The 20,506-nt window shown below is 35.7% G+C and overlaps 1 long non-coding RNA gene across 1 annotated transcript in view; it reads left to right on the forward strand.

Annotated features, from left to right (window-relative positions):
- LOC139045107 (uncharacterized) overlaps window positions 1-20,183 on the forward strand; it is a 158,048-nt gene extending 137,865 nt beyond the window's left edge. The window contains exon 3 of the long non-coding RNA XR_011502798.1: window positions 18,409-20,183. This is a non-coding gene — a long non-coding RNA (uncharacterized lncRNA). The remainder of the gene's footprint in view (window positions 1-18,408) is intronic.
- Window positions 20,184-20,506: the final 323 nt, after the last annotated feature.

Here is a 20,506-nt window from a genome sequence, read left to right on the forward strand (position 1 = left end):
GAGCAAGACGGTCTCTGTCTTGTTCACCACTAAAAGTTATGCTGTAGGAAAACGAACATTTGGTTTATAATAAGTCAGTTTTCTTAGTTGTCACATGGATTTCAAAAAGTGCTTTGGGATTAGGACTCATGGACCGCTGAAGTATATGACAAGAAAGGGCTTGTTAAGTAAATAAACGTTTGCACATGAATGATGATTCCTACATCATTTTATTTGCAGAGATCAGCTGCCATCTAACAATATACCTGAAACTCTTGATTCCATGTTGAATAGAATTTTGAAAACTGAGACTATGTACAGTCTTGTAGTTCTGTACAACGGCACAATCGTCTACAATTATACACACTTTTTGGGCAGGAGTATCTTTATTTTTCAGGCTGAAGTATACTATTTTGAGGGGAAAGTTATGCATTAGGAATGAAATGAAAATATGTCCTTTCAAGGCACTGAAAATGGCAGAAAAACTACCTACTATGATTGCAAGAAGAAAGCTCCAATAGACATAATGAATATCTTGAATAGCATGAAGTTATTGTTTTCTTGACCCAGTATGGTTTTTAACTTGAGGATTAGCTATCAGTATTCCTTAGGATTATGATGCAAGTTTCAATCACTGGGTTTTTTATCTGTACCATCACTTAATGATACTCTTTACCTGCTGGGAAAAATAAATTAGTTATGTATTATTGAAAATGTGACCACAGAAAATGAAGAGATGCTGTCCAGTACTGAATGGAACTAAATAGTATATTGAGTTCATTCTTTACTATCTTTCTCTAGTCTGTACTGCTCTAAAAGGTTGTCCATTTACTAAATGTTTTGTAGTATTTTTTCAACTTGAAAAACATACAGCCAAGAGGATACAAGTTCTCTCAATATAGGTATTTTCATATCAATTACATGTTAATTGTGATTTTTATCAGTGTTGTGTTCCATCACCAAATCTTGAAAGTGTGAATGATATGCCACTTGATTTACTATTTATTACTTCATTGAAAATAGCCTTTGGTGAGAACGCTATGTGTTATCCACACGCCCATCTTCTTATCATTTTCCCCATTCTCACTTTGATCCAGCCTCAATTGTCTCATTAATGTTCTTTTCGTATGTGTGTGAGGAAGATTCACCATGAGCTAACATCTATTGCCAATCCTCCTTTTTTTCTGAGGAAGATTAGCCCTGAGCTAACATTTGTGCCAATCTTCCTCTACTTTATACGTTGGATGCCTCCACAGCATGGCCAACAAGTGGAGTAGGTCTGCACCTAGGGTCCAAACCTGCAAACTCCAGGCTGGCCAAGTGGAGCTCACAGAACTTTAACCACTTGATCACAGAGCTGGCCTCCTCCTTAATGTTTTTTGGACCTGTCAACCCTAAGCCTTTACTCTGGTTGTTCCTTTTGCTTGGAACATTCTTTCTCCAGATAGCCATTTGCCTAAATCTCTTACCTCCTTCAAGGCTGTGTTTATATCTCACCTTCTCAAAGAAGACTGCCTTGAAATTCCCATCTCATTGTCTCACTATCCCTCTTACTCTGTTCTATCATTTTATAGCGCTTATCACTTTCTTGTGTACTAGATAATCTACATACCAGTTATATAGATCATTTATTGCCTGTCTTCCCCTTTTAGCATATCAGTTCATCAAAGATTGGGAATTTTGTCTGCTATATTCTGTGGACCTGATGTATTCAAGTATCTAGAATGTTTCTAAGAAATAATAGGTGTTCAATAAATGTTTTTGTTGACTTAACTGATTAGTTACTGAAGAATTATAGTTATGAGTTAAAGCTGCTTTGTTGAGTAAAAACACTAAGTGATAAAAGAAACCAACTGGATGTGGACAAGGACAAATGGCCCGGCTGTCAACAGGCCAGATGTAGATAGCTTTGTGAAAGACTGAAAGCCAAATAATCCCACTCCTGATATTTAATAATTAATACTATTTATAATAAGACTATGATATAACATCATGCTTTACTTTGATAAGTTTACATCATAATAAACTCTTTTTTAATTTGGATAAAATTGGTGGGGGTTTTTTGCCAAACATCCATTAAATCGTTTACATATGCTAAATTGTTGAGAAACCGTAGCATATTATATATAAGAAAAAGCCCTAAGAGATGATGCTAGAGACTAAAGTTTAGACCAGATTGTAGACAGAAATGCTTTCAAATACTCAGTAAGAATTAATGAGAACCAGTATCAGAGATAACACCAAGGAGATGACTGATGAGAAAAGGGTTATAGATATTTCCCAAGTACCAGTTTAATTGGGGCTTTGAGATGTCATCCTGTACAATTTTGAATAAATATGTGATCCTTTACACTTCTTTTTCCTTTATCATATGTATATTCTGGAGTTATCCAAAGATAATATGGATGGGCACTACCAGATAAAATGGAAAATATTAGCAATAAAAGACTATATATATTAATAGATAAAAAAGGAATAAAAATATAGATTTAGATATACATACAATCATTGTATTTTTATGGAACTCAGAATCTGGCAATATTTTACAGGAACAAACTAAGCAGAAGCCTACTGCTAAAAGACACAGTTGACTTAACCCCAGTCTACTCATACTAACCTATCAACTCGGATTCATTTGTTAGATAACTATACCTTGCAAAAGACAAACAACCATTGTGAAGCACTGGCACATGAGGCATGTCCTAAGAGGGGAGGTAAACATGGTGTGGGGTCTCAAGACGTGTGGAAGAAACAACTAGGAACTCAAGGAGATAACCATAGAGTACGCCCTGCGAATAAAAGATCTGAGAGGCTTAGAAAAACATAGGGAACCTGAACCTCTGTTCTAAGAAGACCAGGCCTAAGTGAGTGTCGTGCCAGGGTTGAAGGCCCCAAAGTGAAAGCTTAAATTAGTGAGGAAAACTGTGAAATGAGCTATGCCTGTTCTGAGAGTCATGGCACTACGAAAATGCAAAGAAACAGGGTTGGTTTGCATTCCCTGACTTCTGGATCTTCTCCATCTCAATTCATTGTTCTTTCCCAAGTTTACTACTCTCTTGTTTCTGTCCTTTAAAGAGGAGTGAAAATAATGACCCTGCTAGTACAATGTGAATAGATTGATGATAAAGAAATAGGGCTAGTGTTGTTGGCAAATACGGAAACTTATGCAACATATATAACTTGTATCTGGATAGCAGGGCTGCCGATCTGAAAGTTTGGGTATAGATAACAGTTTATTTGCATGACTGTTGACTGACATAACAAGTCCTTATGTTAGCTTAAAGAATGATTGATTTTTTTTAAATGGGGTAAGAAATAAACAATTACACATTCCTGCTATGTGCTTGGCACTGTCCTGTTCCCTTTGGAAGGCTATCTTATTTCATCCTCTCAACAAACATGTGTGGGAAATTTTATTAAAACCGATTACAGATGAGGCAACCGAGTCTCAGAGAGGTTAAGTCACTTTCCTAAAGGATATAAAAGCTTTAGAAAATTATGCTGTAACGCTAATTCCTTCAATTTTTTCCCCTGAAACTCTGTGTTAAAGAACATAAAGCCACTTAAACATTTTGCTTGACTTATGTTGTATGGATCCAGGAATTTCTCAAAAATCCACAAAAGGAGAATTTTCTTCTCATCTTTCATTTTTTGTTGTATGTATCACTTTCTTGGGCAGGCCTTCCCTGGTCATCAAGACTGGGTTAGCCAATGGGTTTTGCACTCTCATAGTACCTGTACTTTTCCTTTGTAGGATGTACCACTTTAGTAATTACGCAAGTAAGTGTGTACTGCTTAGTTATCTACCTTCTCTCGCCACACAGCTTCATGACATCAGGGACTGTGCCTGTTTTATTAATTTATCTCCAGCATTTGCAGGAAGCCAATTATGCTTTACAGAAGGAGGGAAAGAAGGAAAGGAAAAAGGAAGGGAGGAAAGGAGGAAAGAAGGTAGGAAGGAAAAAAGAAGGGAAGGAAGAGTGGGAGGGAGGGAAAGGAAGAAGCCTCTGTTAAAAACATCAGGACCATATTCTAGTCTAATCAACCAAGATAACTAGATTATCTGAGGAACTGGCAAGTTCTCTTGTCTTCAGCAAATTTAAGTGCCATGCAGTAACTTCTCTCCTTGGGCAGTGCAGTGTTTCATCAGAGTTCGAGATCTTCATAACTGATTCTTACACTCTACAGAGACAAGATCAGCCTGTATGGTATATGAATATAATTTACTCAAATATTCTGTTTATTTTTTCCCAAAGTTTCCTATAAATTCTGATTTTGGTTTCTGAGTAGGATGTCAGAAAGGAAAGAAGAGAAAACACAATGAAAATTGAATTCTGTGTGTGCGTGGTATGTGTCTGTGTGTAGATGATTGTGTCTTACTTCTCATTTCCACTATATTGTATAGAATAGTAGTTAAAAGATGCAGAACCTAGAGTCAAACTACCTGGGTTCAAATTATAGCACCATTATTTACAAGCTATATTCTCTTGGGAAAGTTATTTAAGCTCTCCCTGTCTCAGTTTTCTTTAACTTTTCCAGTTAAACTGAAATATTACTCACCTCCAAATAACATAAGTGTTGCAGTCTGTTAAGTCCATAGACCACTGTCTGGAATACTATAGATACTCGATAAGCCCTGACTATTATAGTGACTATTTTAAAGAAAAAACAAAAATAGAATATGTGCTGATTTGGAGAAATCCAGAGCAGCTTAGCTCTAAAGAGTGTAAAAATACCCTGATGTCATCTTCCACTATATAGGTAAAAATATTTAACTCTAAATTGAATTATAGTGTGGAATGCATAGACAAAGTAGGATTAGGAATAAAAATACATCTCAATATGTTAGAAACGCTTTTTTTCCCCTTTCCTTTCCTTCTTTCAAAACTCGTTCCAAAACTGCAAGAAGAACAAGAAAGAGAAATGAAAATGTAAATTTGTCTAAGTGAGGGGACAATCTTTAACCATTTAACTCAAATATCTCATGACAGAGCTGAAAACAGTAAATGACTTTGCAGAGTGGGAGAAAGTCAAATCTAAGAGCTGCAAAGAGAGGTCCACATGGGACGATTTTCTCAGCTGCAGATCCCTAGAAAGTCTTTGGAATTAGTGGGGGGGGAATTAGTCTGAAGCTGAAAACTGAAACAGAATGAACTCAGGAAAAGTATCACTTAGGCTAAATTTCTCCCATTGAATTATCTTAGCACCAACATTGAAAATCAACTGAGCATCTATGTATAAAATCTATCTTCTGTTTCATTAACCTATATGTCTATGTCAATACCACACTCTCTTGGTTATTGTAGCTTTATGTCTTGAAATCAAGTAGTCTAATTCCTCCAATTTTGTTCTTTTTTTCAAAATTATGTTGCCTATTCTAGATTCTTTGCCTTTTAGAATCATCTTGTTAATTTCTACCAAAAGAAGAAAACTGATGAGAAATGAAAGGGATCATGTTGACTGTATAAATTACATCTATAGATTAATTAAATCTATAGATCACTTACATCTTAATAATGATGATTCTTCTGCTCCATAAACATAGCATCTTTCTCTGTTTAGCTTTTATTTAATTTCTTCCAGCATTTTTACATAATTTTCAGAATATAGATCTTATAATTTGTTAACTTTACCCCCAAGTATTGAATATTTTTCATGCTATTGAAGACAGTACTTTTAATTTCAATTTCAAATTTATTATTATTAGTATATAGTAATATAATAAATTTTTAAATTGAACTTGAATGAATGCTGAATTTTTTCAAATGCCTTTTCTCTACCTATTGAGATAATTATATACTTCCGTTTTTCATTTTAATCTGTTAATAAAATGAAATCATTTATTTGATTTTTGAATTTTAAATCTATCTTAGATTCCTGAGATAAACCCACACATTTTAAATTTTACGTTGTTGGTTATTGGCTTTCATTGTATTTTTTAAAATAGTGCTTACTTTTGTTTTGTCACTCAGTTAAGTTCTTAGAGTAAGTTGGATCCTTTGGAGGCTTGATTTTAAGTTTCTAGGGAAAGCCCAGGGAAGCCTTTGATCCATGACCAATTTTGCCCCACTACTAAGGTGATATTCTGAGGATTCTAATTGTCTCATTTATTACAAGATTTTGGTATGCTGGTTTGCGGGATCATTACCTGTTCTTCAAGAAGTGTCTGTCTCCTCCATTCTGGTGGTTCTTTCCTGTAGATTCTTCTCACGCAGGAACAGATCAGTACTCAGTCAGAGATACACGGGGACCCTTCAGTAGAACATGATGATTTGAGAAGTTCAGTAGCTTTGATTAAGACAAAGTAGCAGAAAGAATCAGACAAGAAGTATCTCACATTTGGAAAGGAGGTACATAAAATACCCTTTGATGTTATTTTTAAATATATTTTATTTTTTAAAATAAAAATATATTTAACATCCAGGTATAGTTTTCTGGTTATTCTCCAAAGGCCGTGGTACCATATAAAGACTAAGAATCAACTAGCATTTGAAATGATTGTCGATAATGTACTATTCCTTCATCAGCAACCTAAGCAAACATCTACTTCCAAGCTAATTATTTAGATTTCATTTTTGTTCGTTAACTATTATGCTAGAATATCTTGACGTGATTGTGCTAAAAACTGCTTTTCGTATATGAATAAATAATTTTTCTCACTATATTTAATAAAAAGAAAATTTTCTCATTCCCAGTAGGAGATATGAAATAACTCAGTGAGCTACAGGAATTTCTCAACATATGCTAAATAATTCTGATAATGCAAGTTGATATTTTTTGAGCTCTTACTATGTGCCAAGAACTTTACACACATTATTATGTTGTGATGGAAAGAATCTTGGATTTGATGCAAAGTGCTTGGTTTTATTTCTCAGCTCTGTCAATTTCTATGTGTCAATGGGAAAACTCACACAAGTTTTCCAAGGCTTTGTTTACTTATCTATAAAGTGAAGGGAATGACACCCAGAGAATCTGACCCAAAACAAGATGTGAAAACCCTTCCAAAACCATATAATACGATATTATCTTTGAAGAGAGGCCATTGTGACATTTGCATATTCACTTTGATATTCACATTATAAACTGGTATTTTTCTTTATTTCATAACATATACTCCATAACATGGATTTCATTATACATGTCTTTATTTGCATATGTGTATATATGTGTATTTGTGTGTGAGTGTATATATACACACACAAACACCTATACACACACACACACATACATACCACATGTGTATACACACACACATACACATACACATATATAATTTCTTAACATGTTTTCAACTAGTTTTTTAGAATAGAAAGCAATGGCCAGTCTCTTCTCAAAGATTGACCTATATGTAAACTCCTCTTTTCATATATAGACGTTCTTGCACGTTATATTATCCGTAATGGTCCCAGAATTTACTAAATCAATAAATAAGAGAGCAGATTTCACTTTAATGTGACACAGTCATAACAGGTCCTTTTTTCACTTACCATTTTCGTCTTGTTCCAGTCTTCAAAATTCATACTGAAAAAACAGTGTTTATCTGAATTAAAAAGAATGCACAGTTTTTCAACTGTTTCTTGAGTCCAGCAGTAGCCTGACAGTCTCTTGCGTTGCTCAAAAAATTACTTTAAATTTCAAGATCAACTCCCATGAGTTTAATTTTATCAAAGAATAGATGTCTTGTCAAGTACAGTCCCAACCAACATAATCAGTAGCTTTCAAAGTATGCTTGACATTGAGAAGGACCGAAAAACAACATAGGAGTCAGAGAAACAGACATCGATGGCCTGTCAAATTTTTTGTAGACATCATGCTATTATCAAGGCACATCAGGATAAAATAAAATGACCTGGCTGACCACAGGCTTACAAATGTCTTGGGAAGGAAAGAAAAACGGTGAATCAAAAGGTAGCTTTGTTGCATGTCCCCCCAGGCCTTCTTATTGACAGGAATGACAATGGTCCCAAGATGCACCATTATCTATGACCAGCAAGCAGACATCAAATGCTCCTGAGCTGTATCTGTCAGAATAGAAAATTCTGCTCAAAACAGACAGGGCTTGTTACATTTTGTTCAGCTAAGGTTTGTCAAAAGCCAGGGTCACTTGTGTGTGCCCTGCCCTGAAGCGGAAATGTAAAGAGAGAGAAGTACATGATTCCAAGATGTTTCTTCTGCAAGGAGACTTTCAGTCTGCTTGACCAAAATGTTTTGAAAGTCAAGTCATGACTCAAAGGAAGTAGAAAACAAAGTTAATAGTCTGTCATTTAACTACTTAGGAATGAGGCTCACATGCTAAAGAGGCAGAGTTTACAATGATTCCTACATTTAGAGAATTTTTGTGCTAAGTGTGATTTGTTATTTCAAACTCAAAAGGGAACATACTACTGTTACTGAAATCAGAGAGAACAAGTTAATGTGTTTTGGCCAAGCATTTTATGCCTCGGCATTATGGAGCTTATTACAGACTGAAATATTTACACTGGTAAGAGATTCTTCTAATTTGCTTCTTTTTGACTAAAGAGAGATTTTATACACAAATGTCCAGCCTCTGACACTTAAGTAAACTCACTAACTTGCAGGAACATCTGTTAACCACTCATAAGAAAAGGCAAGTTGAGGGTATTTCTTTAATTGACTCATTAAAAAAATTAACACAAATGTTTTTCCTCTTTTAATAAATTTGAGGGTGAAAATGTAGCCATCACAAAGTCTATGAGCAAAGGGATTTTTTTCCTCTCCTCGCTTCCATTATCAGTTTCTTCCCTTCTTTCCTCAACTCATTTCCCTCTTGTCTACTTTTTATTGTTTTACTTCTCAATTAATAGTTTAGCAATTTTCCTAGGTCCAGAAATAAGTTCAATTTTGATCAAACTTGTTATAAGTGGTCTTCTTGAAAAATGCTATCTTGTGTTTTAATTCCTATGCTTATGCCAATTTTTTAAAAACGGGATTTGCAAACTGATGGCCATGATTATTTTATTTTATCCACATGATCTTTTCTAAAATCTGATTTGTTTGCCATCTTTAAAAATTGGGAGATTTCACATAACAACTTTAATTTGCAGATTACTGGAAAAAGAGAGGTGGGGTACTTTGGCAGTGCTGAACTTGAATTTCTGCATAGCAATAGTCTTCTACAATGCAAGGGGTGAGAAACATGGCTAGAGAGGACCTTGCTCTCCAGCGCATCACAATTTCACCAGGTTTACTTCTCTCACTTAGCCATAAAAATTTGAGTTGCAAGTTCTCCTCAAATTCAATTAACAAATTAACTGATCAACTCTTTTCCATATTCTATGACTGTTCAATTCTAGTTAGAAACCTACAGGTCAGAATGTAATTATCTACTTTTTTAATGTGAAAATTATATCTCCATCACTAGACTGTGGGCTTTGCCAGGAGGGAGGCCATATTTTAGACATTGTTTGCTGTTAATATTCATGCAATAGTGCTCAGTAGAGAGTGAGCATTCAATGAATGCTTGTGACAGGATGGAAAGAAGGAAGGAAAGAAAACAGTTCAAATAAAAAATTCGTATTTCATTCTTTTCCATCTCCAACAGTACCAGTCATGCTGTATGTATTTTAACAAATACTCTTGTTCAACTGGTTAAACAGGAGAGAATATGAGCCTTAGAATTCTATACTACCCAGCTAATATTATAATGAAGCTCACATGACAGCCTATTAGCATTTGTCTAGTTAATTTTAGAGGAGCTTCAAGATAATGATTGATGACATATTTTTCTTGATAATACCTTATTTCCAATAATGTTGTGCAAGGTCATCTGTCTGCCTTAACTATTTCTCAACTATAAAGCTAGAAATACTATCCCCACTCTAATCATTAAGGTAGGGAAAAGTTTCTGTGGTGAAATGACAATTCTTCATGACTCAGAATATCTTTTTTTCTTTGAGGAAAAAAAGACCTAACATCTGCTGCCAATCCCCCTCTTTCTGCTGAGCAAGATTGGCCCTGAGCTGACATTAGTGCCCATCTTCCTCTGTTTTATATGTGGGATGCCTGCCACAGCATGGCTTGCCAAGTGGTGTGCAGGTCCACGCCAGGGATCAGAAGCGAACTTAACTGCTATGCTACTGGGTGGGCCCCATGACTCAGAATATCTTTTAATTATTGATGGCTCTAAAATTTTCTCCATACAACATTCCACTCCTCTGCATTAACTAGATGGAAAAGATACTGTATTTGGACTCAATAGCCCTTGGGTTCAAGTTCTACTTATGTCATTTATTAGTACTACAGTCAACTGTCACTTAACCCTGATATGCCTTAATCTTTCCATCAGTAAAGTGGAGTCAAAGACATTTTCCTCACCAACATTTCAATATTGTAAAAACTCAATTGAAAGTGCTATATAAAATGTAAATATTTCATGTTTTTAAGAAATCTATAGGCATATCTTAATTAAGGAACATATAACTTGAGAACAAATTTCTGCCTTTACAATAAAACATAATTTGATATTTTCTATTTATTACTCAACATGATAAAGACAATTGATTTAACCGATCAGTTAATCTGATGGCCAATTTGACTGAATTAACCAACTAATTCTGGAGCAGAGCCAAACAGTTGATCAGTTCTTCCTAGCCAAGAAATGCAAAGTATCAAAAATTGTGTTTTAGGATTACCTAGGGCAATTTACTCATTGATTTCTTTCTGATTCAGAGATTTCTAATACTAGAGTAAAGTTGTTGTGTCCCTGATAACGTGCAAAATTTCCTACGGGAATAACAGAAATTCCAATTATACGATAGTGACCTTGTCCATTAATCTCTGTAATTATTTCTCTCACTCTACCCTGACACACCTCTGAAATTCCTGTTCATCTCTTAAGGTAGATCAAATGACCAACTCTATGAAGCTTCTTTGGAATTTTCTAGATTGAGTTGAACACTCTATTCACAGTATTCTATTCGTTGTTACAGCCTTCTATCTGTTATACTCTAATTATCTGTCTATGTGGCTACCTCTAATTAATTTGTGAGGACCTTGAACATCAAGATTGTGTGGTCTTCATGCTGAAACCAAAAACATCTAGCATGGCATCTTGACTTTGCAAGTGTTCAGTAAACATTTGTTTAAAGAAGAATGTAACAGTTGCACTACTATCAACATATAAAATAAATTTCTAAACAATAAGAGGAAAAAGAATATATGAAGAGAGCTAATATATTGGGGCTTTAATTGAGGTGTTTTCCCTTCTTCTCATTCACTGTCCTCTTGAAGCATCTTTTGGTCCACTGTTCTTCCTTCTAGTTTAGAGATAGCCAATTTTTGTATGCTCTTTCCTTAAAGGAAGGTAGACATACTCTTGAAGGAAGAATTGTCATGAAAGCCATGGCTTTTGATGGTCCTTGATAAAGAAAAATCTTTACTGAAACTTCCTGACAGATGAGTAAAACTGAAGGTATGTGACTGAGGGTGTGAATTACAAAACATAAGCTACGTAATAGGGCAGAATATATGACAATTAAAAAATTACTTACCTTTCCAAAGAGAAAGAAGATTTTGACCAACCTGAAGGAAGCACAGCATTGTAGGGAATACGGCTGTAATTTAGGCATTTTTGAGTTCCTGAGAGGTCATCACATCATCAGAAGAGAGATCAAACAAAGCTAAAAGAACCAAGGAAGTTTAGAGGTTTATCACAAGCTGAAGTAGCCTTGGTTTAATTTTCAAGTGGGACTCTGAAGTGTTGGCAAACAACAAGAGGTCAAGAGCTGGGATTTGAACAATATTATAAATGTAGACTGACAGAGCAGAGGCTATGGAACAACTGAGGCTATCGTTGATGTTTACCAACACGGGATGACAGCTAAAATCAAGTGGGACCACCACCATGAAGCTGAAGCCAGTGTGGCCAGAAAAAGTCATGCAAAGCCATGGCCCTTTGCTCAATTCGTAAGTAAGTAAGTAAGCATCTAGAAATTTAAAATATCCCTAGGAAGAAGGGAGGAAGAAGATAGGAGAGAGGAAAAATATTGGATTGATTGAATTTAAAATGTGAATACACTAAACCTAATGGCAGCAGTGATTTTGTAATCTTGAATTAAAAAATGGAAACATTTCACCTGGTAATTGAAATGGTAATGTCAAGATAAATTTGGTTATATTAAAAAACTTATACTTATTTTTATACTCAAGTGTGTACTATTGCGACAACACTATTCAAAATGGCTCCAAATACTTCTGTCTATATCAGGAGTTTAAAAGTTTTATCATGTCTTTTAGAATGACAGCAATAGACACATGGTAGGAAAAAAAGTAGTTTTTACTAATTTGGATAATCCATCCTACATTATTCTCATAAGATTTGATTAATAGTTTATGCTACATTTTGTCATTATTCATGATTACAATGTTATAATAATGACTATTAATATGTTATGCTTTCATTTTAAATGTTTTATGGGAAACGAAGACTGGGTTTCCATTAAGCAAACAGCTATCCTTTCATTCTTTTTGTATTTGGTTTATTTAAAAATTTAAAAATAACCTGAGTCTAAGCTTAGACTCAATCACTTACAAACTGTGCCTTGAGCAACTTGATTAAGAGATCCGAACTGGCTAGCTTCTGTAGTTTATGTGATGGGGCGAAATCCATTTGTCTTAGCTTTCCAAAAGGATCACTGGATGGTTCAAAATCATTAATATACGGGAAAATATATTGAAAACAAAAGAGTTCTGCAATGCCATTTATTATTTATCAATATTTTATAAAATATTTCTAAACATTTTCAAAGGTACTATTTTGTTTTTCATTAAAACAGAGTACTTAATCATTCATGAAATAAGATCACCTAACTATATAAGGTGGTCTGTTCTCTTATAACACCTAATTTTATCTTCATGATTGACAAGACACGTCAATGTACAGTGTACAGAACTGAAATAATAGATTATTGAAAATATGTGTTAGTTTACCTCTTACACAGTTTCAAAGGACATAAATTAGACATACGTGATTTAAGAACTACTTTAAAGATAAATTTTAACATTCGCTACTCTCTTAATCCTTAAAAACACAAACAAAAAAACCCAGACTTTTTTATTGGATAACTAGGATTAGGAAACCACCAGAATCAAAAACTGACTTCTGAAATCTCAGTGAATTCAAATAGGTCAAAGCCAGGCTTTAAGAAACCCTAGAGTAAGCTACAGAAACACACGTGCACTGAGAGTCAGTAGTAGTTGCTTCAGTTTACCCCAGTTTGCCTGTTTCAACTCAGTCTATGAGATGGCAAGAGCTAAAATTTTCATAGATACTAGAAGAGTTTATCTTAGAACTGTCACAAATGTAAAACAGCCAGCAAAATTGCAGTAACATTTTGGGGCCAGCCTGGTGGCACCGTGGTTAAGTTTGCACGGTCTGCTTCGGCGGCCCAGGGTTTGCCGGTTTGGATCTCGGATGCGGAGCTATGCATCGTTTATCAAGCCATGCTGTGGCAGGCATCCCACATGTAAAATAGAGGAAGATGGGCCCGGATGTTAGCTCAGGGCCCATCTTCCTCAGCAAAAAGAGAAGAATTGGCAGCAGATGTTAGCTCAGGGCTAATCTTCCTCAAAAAAAAAAATCTCAGTAACATTTTCACGGAGAAATTTGAACTGAGAATTCAGCCACTATCATTGTGTATTCAGAAGAGTAACTTTTTTCTGTCTTCTGTTCCCAAACACTCTCAATAAGCCAAAAGAAGACACCTGCTGTTGTAAAAATTAGTTTGAATGCTAGAAAGGTGAATCCAAGTGGATTTGTTATCCTTTGTTATATATAGAGCTTACAAACTTATAGAAGGATGCCTATGAGAAACTGACGAAGTTGCAAGCTTAGCAAATGGGTTAAGGGAAGAAGTTGGGCTGTATGAAATGTCATGCACTGACTGCTCTGTACACTTAATCACTGTGCCTATATTTCTATGTCTACAGTATAAGCCTAGTTTAACCAAACTAGAACGAGGAAATGATGATCCTCATGTCAGCTGCCACCAGCCAGAAGTGCCTTAAGGAATAAAGAATTTACTTTTTACTGCTGAGAAAAGAAAATAAATGTGGAATAAGGATCACTATAAACCACTTTAACTGTGGTCCCTTACCTTACTTTTGCCAAGATATATGAAGTCATTTATTTCTTATTCCTACTATTTGGTTTGAATTTTACCCATTGAGTAGGTTGTTGAAATTCAATGACTATAAACATTGTTCTGAAGAAAGAGAACTTACTTAAAGTGCAAATTAAAAGAGTTTCTTGAGTTTTAGAGTTAAACTGCAAGATGTTATTAATCTTCCAATGGAGTAGGTTTTAGTAGAAGGCACTAATGAAATTTTTCATACTGTAATTCATCCTTTTTTTCCATTAAAATAGAAGGTATTCTAAAGCTATGATTACAAACATCCCATGATCCTTTTAGTCAATTTGAAAAAAAAGGATTAAAAAGATTATTGACTCCCAGGACACTGTATTTCTGGTATTTGATATATAATTATAAATGAGACAGTAGGAGATGATATAAACTAGACAAATTTGATCTCATAAAACTTATCTTAAAATAGGTAATACAAATTCTTGCTTTTATAATGGATTCTCCAATTCATTTATTTTGCAAATATTTATTAAGTGCCTATTATATGCCAGAGAATATTTTGGAACTTTGTTTTGCAGGAAAATTGCATTAGCCTGGGTTCTGTCCAGAAACTAGAACCTGAGACAAGGGCTTGAGTGCAGGCAGTTTATTTTAGAAAGAGATGCCAAGGAAGGAGGTAAAGTGAATACAAGATTGCATTACCAAGAAGTTACCATCATGGGCAACTGTAGTTTGATGATGCAGTGGACACTTTGAGATGCTGTGTCAAATATGATTTAGAAGGTTCGTGGAATGAAAGCAGGAGCATCTATTCACTAGCAGCCATTCCGTATTGGTCAACTGTTGCCCTCTCAGGTGTTAACTCTCTCACAATTTAGATTTGCCCAGGCATCAGAATACCCAAGTGGGTTTCCACACCACTCTGTCAGGAAGCCCAGGGCAGGAAGTAATATTTAACCAATGTTGTTGAGGAAGCGCTATCAGGGATCAGGGCCCTGTAGATAACTGCAATAAGAGGAAGGGAATATGGTAGTATTCTTTGATGGCATAAGCTTTAAAACTTTGTTTTAAGCAAAAGGGGAGAAACAATGGTCAAAAGTGGCAATAAGCATCAAAGAAAACACCTAACTCACCACTAGGCCCAGGAGTATGATGTATTTGGGAGAGAAATATGAAGCCAGGGAGTCTCTCTCTGTACCTAGAATGGTGAAGGCTAGAGAGGAAGTAGTGTTTCTATAGCTGGATTGAATAAATATGGGTAGTATGAAAGTGATCTATTAAAGCATGAGCAAAACATTGAGAATGCATTCACCTTTATACTTCTTACAGCTCAGAAGAATTTCTCAGAAATATCTGTCAATGAATGGCTTTGTTCATTCGTTTGTATACTCACTTAGCAAACCCTGGTAGAGGGGTTACTTTGTTCCAGATACTGTTCAAAGCACTTTGAAAATGTTAACCAGTTAATTTTCATAACAATCCTAGGAGGTAGAAACTGTCACTATCTTCACTTTAAAGATGAGAAAACTGAGGCACAGAGGGGTTAAGTAAATTGTTCAAGGTTATATTTCAATGGTAATGAAAATATTTCTTAATCTCAGATTTGGGTAAAGGAATTAGATGAGAAGGTAAGGGTTCATCAGGGTTTACCCCCAAAGCATTAACTAGTCAGTCATTGTAATAATTAATTAATGATGAAAATCAACTACTTGTAAAAGTAACCATTTTAAAATTAATTGATTTGAATCAACAATTCAAGCAAAATTATTCATGCTAAATGGTCAGAATAAGGCCCGAAAGACTGATGCGATTCTGCAGCTTGAAAGAAAGCATTTATTGAGCACCAGGCTTCCTCAGACACCTCTCATCATTGTACACAAAAAAGTGAGAGAGGATGCCTGAGTCGCAGTGGCTCATGGTCTCCTGGAATGCCATGTCAACCGAGGAGGGATGGACAGGGAGGCAAAGGAAGTGATGAGAGCCCAGAGGGTAAGATTCCCCCCAGGGAGACGCGCCAGGGGCTCACGCTAGAGAGACATTTGGACTCTCCTGAGAAGAGGACTAGATTGCCAGGCTGGTAGTAGGACAATCCAGGCAAAGAGAATCCAAGAGTCAAAAAGGGTGACAAATTCAAAGGTCATTTAAAGGCAGGACATGTTCTGGCAATGATATGACCCACCCTGTGCCTGTGTGCAAGCTGGGGATGGTGGAAGGGGCTTACCGTGGGAGTGGTAAGATCATATTTACCTTCGTAAAACACAGATGGCAGAACAGGATTGGCGATGAGTATTATGCTAAACTAGAGGGTGTCCAGTAATACTCCATGAGAGAAATAACCAACTTCACCTGATACAAACTCCTCCTTGCTCACCTTGATCCACTCGTTGGAAAGCATACTTTTTCACTGCCGGGTACCAACTACAGAGGATCAATGTAGTAGAAGTCTGGGAAGAGCATGCATTTCACTTATTAGCAAGCATAGCTGGATTAAGACAAAATTGTGGGTTTGGAAAGAGGTTAAAGCCTTAAGTGAACAAAATCTAGCTAATGATGAATGAACTAAGTAGTTAACTTGTGTACTTTTTATCTCCTTTGGCTAAAAGTTACCCATATCTATCTATCCAGAAACAAGAAGGATGATGGCTTCAGTGTTCATTTTCTTGTTTGTTTTTTGCTTTTTTTTTTCCCCCTATTTGTCCCTAATCACTCTGTAGCAAGCCAGAAAACCATGGGTTCTGCACAGGGCAACGCTTTGTGAAAGTAATTTATTTTGGCCACCAGTAAGAGGAGATTGAAAAGTCAAGTAACACCAGTATATTTCTTGCCCCAGAGAAAAAACCACTCCTATAATAAAACAGTGGAAAGAAGCTGCTTGTCTCCCAACAGGATCAGAGCTTTGAACAGGAACTCCCATGAATTGCGACTTTCATTCTGTTTTATCAGAGTGCATATATATGTCCAAAACCAAAAAACACCCATTAAAATGTGCTGGCAGTTGGGCTGGGTCAAAAAGAGGGAGTAATCTCCTGGGGCAGCTTTTCAAGGGAAAGGCTAGAGGAACAGGCAAGGAAAGACTCCTGAGGGGAATCCTAGACATCTCGCTGCTGCCAGGAGGAGCAACTGACCCCGAGGAGAATGCAACGGCGGATTTGGGTTTCTGCAGCCTTGGGCCTTGGCACACATGGGATTCAGACCCCAGGGACCTGAGCCAGAAGTCCAGGTCGCTGCTCTCAGCCTTCGGCCTCCTGGAAGGCAAATAGACTTTGAGCCCTTGAATTTATAGTTCCCTCTCCTGTTCTGGCCTCAGGCGGTCCTGCCCCTCCACAGCCTTTGGGCCAGAACTGGGTCCCTCCCACTTGGCCAGACCCCTGGGACAGGCCTGTTGCACTGTGACTTGGGGAGCGGGGTAGAGCATGAGGCCTCGAGAAGGACTGGGGTTTGCTTGATAGGTGGTGTCATCTTCCTTCTTGCCAAATGTCCTCTCACTACAAACTTTTGCATATGACTTGCCTTCCATATGTAATGCTTTTCCCCTTCTAATTGATCTCTACTCATCCTTCAGATTGAAATTCAATTTTCAGTTGGCTAAAGAAACCTTGACATCTCTGACCTGGTCACCTCCCTCTTTCGTATGCTCTGACACCACCACACACATCTTATTCTAGCACTAAACCCAAGTATGAATTCTCTGTTATTTATAGAATCATTTGATTAATTTCTGCTTCCACTATTAGCCTATGAGCTTCCTGAAATCAGGAATTCATGTCATGTTTTACTCAACCTTATATTCCCAGCACAGTGGCAGGCGCATAGTAGGTGTGTAGAACTATTGGTTGAATCAATGAGAACTTGGATGAATGGAATGGAAGTGGGAAGTGAGAGGTAGGTGGGAATTTTGAATTGAACGTGTGACTAAGTGAATATTGTTTGATGCTATTTTAAGATTAACCCACATTTAAGAAGTAACTCTTCAAAATTATATATTTATGTGTTTCATATTTATAACATCTGATACAATGAGAAAAGGCATGTATATTCAGTTTTTTGATTTTGAAAAAAGGTAAATAGACAGAATTTTCTACAGTGATTAAGAAAATTGTGGAAATGTCATATTTCCTTTAGCTGAAATTTCTTCTCTTGTATCCCTTCCTTACTGTATTGCTTTCTTATCATCCCCACCTTATTCATATCTCAAAACATAGCTAAAACCATCTCTTTCATGATGCTTATTATAATATTCAATCAATATTGATTAATAGATTGCTACACTCAAACCCCTAGATCTGGTTAATGTGTGTTTAATTATCTTTTCTCCCTGATTTCACAGGTAAAATATTCATAACAGTAATGGATCTACACAACTACCAGCAGGAAGCTAACTGGATGATTGATTAAGAACACATGGAGTCATTTTTCCACTCCCAACAAATATTTTTCCTAGTGGCGGAATGTCTGGATTTCAAAAATGATAATAACCCAACTGTGTACCTTATCTTCACTGTTTCAATGACAGAAAGTTATTGTCAGAGTGACCAACGGCTTTACCATTTTTCTGTTGCTTACTTTTACTCTATGCCGACTTGGCTTTCTTTTTTTCAAAATTCTACGCAAGAATCAAAATCTGAAATCTTAAGTTTAACAGCTAGTAGCTGTATCATCAAATCTACAAAGGAAAAATTTTGATTAAATTAACTAAATTGGCTAAATCAGTGAATTGCTATGAACAGCATCTATGTCTCTTCAAAACTGTGTCTTATCAATTTTAATAGAATATAAGAGCTTAATCTCGTGTCATATTTCACCTCCTCTCCCTCCTGCTGCTTTTTCATGTGGGCAACATTTTTCTCTGCCAGGTATCTCAGAAGAAACCTTGAGCAATGCTTGTCTCACCTTTCTCATTAGTCAAGGATCATGGATATTTTATTTAAAAATAAATAAAAGGGTCTTTTTAAAAAGCCCATAAGACATGACAAATCAATAACAGAACTTTTTTTGTTGTTTCTAAGTATTTCTTTTATTTTTAACCCTTAGAAATGGAATTAGGTATAAAGTCTCAAGTTTATAACTCAAAGTTATTTTGCTATTTTTACTCTTGTTATTTCTGACAGAAATATTTTTATATAATGAAACATACCAAATTAAAAATATAGAAAACAGGAAAAATGGACTTTGCCAGAATAAAAGGAGTTCAAATTAATCAAAAGCTATATTAAAGAACCACAGGCTATGCAATAGATTCAAAATAAACAGGGGTCTTATGATTGTGTGTGTGTGTGTGTGTGTGTGTGTGTGTGTGAATACATGTATGTTTTAGGCAGCATTGCATGGCAGATCAAGGAAATCTTATGAGTACAACATCATAGTAAAAATTAAGAAAATCTTTTCAGTCTGATATAGTGAAATGAATACAAGCTTTCATGAGAAAAATTCTGTCTTAATATAGACCGAAACAGTTACATTCTCCTTGGGTTTTTTAATCTGTAAATTGAAGACAATAAAATCTGCCATTCTAACTTTGATTTACTGAGGATGCAGTAAAAAAAAAAAAAAAAAAAATCACATGTGAAAATGCTTTGTAAACTGTGGAGACGTTTGGTTCAGTGACAGCATGATGTGTTACATAGGAGAACCAAGAAGTACCGATGACAATGCTAACAATAATAATATAGGTAGCATTTACTGAAAGCTAGATATGTCTACTTACTGAGCACTTTTCATGTATTATTTCATTTAATCCTCACAATAACCCTATGATATAGACTGTTATGTTCCACATTTCAAGATAAGGAAACTGTGACAAAGCATTAAATGACTCCCTCAAGGCCACTCAAGGAGGAGTCAGAGTTGACCCCACACCCAGTGACCAGCAAACTTAAACCCTTAAACTTTAGGCTTAACCTTCTTTTTTCTCTTCTGTTTTAATCTTGGGACCTCCCAGAGCCCCCATTTCACTGTGTACCTCTTATCCTCCAGCACTTTCCATACTGTAATTATTTGTGTACCTATCTTTCTTCCCCACTAGACTGTGAACTCATTAAAAGCAGTGTTGGAACTTCACGCATCTCTGTATCCCCAGAACATAGCTTTATGCCAAGCTCCTAGAAAAGAAGAGTAAATATTGGCTTACTAACTGGTTGAACACATTTCCATTTATTGTTGTAATCAAAACCACATCATCTGTTAATAATAATGATTATCAAAATACATAGGGTAACTCAAATATGCATCACGATCTTTCTAAACATTTGGTTGTCAAAAGAAAAAAATTAAACACATTTCCTCCCACTCTCAAAACAAACCATTACTTGAAAAAGTCCCAATATTTTGGATCGTCTTTGATTTGTATTAGTTATTTTATTCAATAAATTAATGGATATATTTGTGACTTAATGATTCATTATAGTACATAATATTTTTTTAAACCA

Source organism: Equus asinus, chromosome 4 (genome assembly GCF_041296235.1).
Source record: "Equus asinus isolate D_3611 breed Donkey chromosome 4, EquAss-T2T_v2, whole genome shotgun sequence".
NCBI lineage: Eukaryota > Metazoa > Chordata > Mammalia > Perissodactyla > Equidae > Equus > Equus asinus.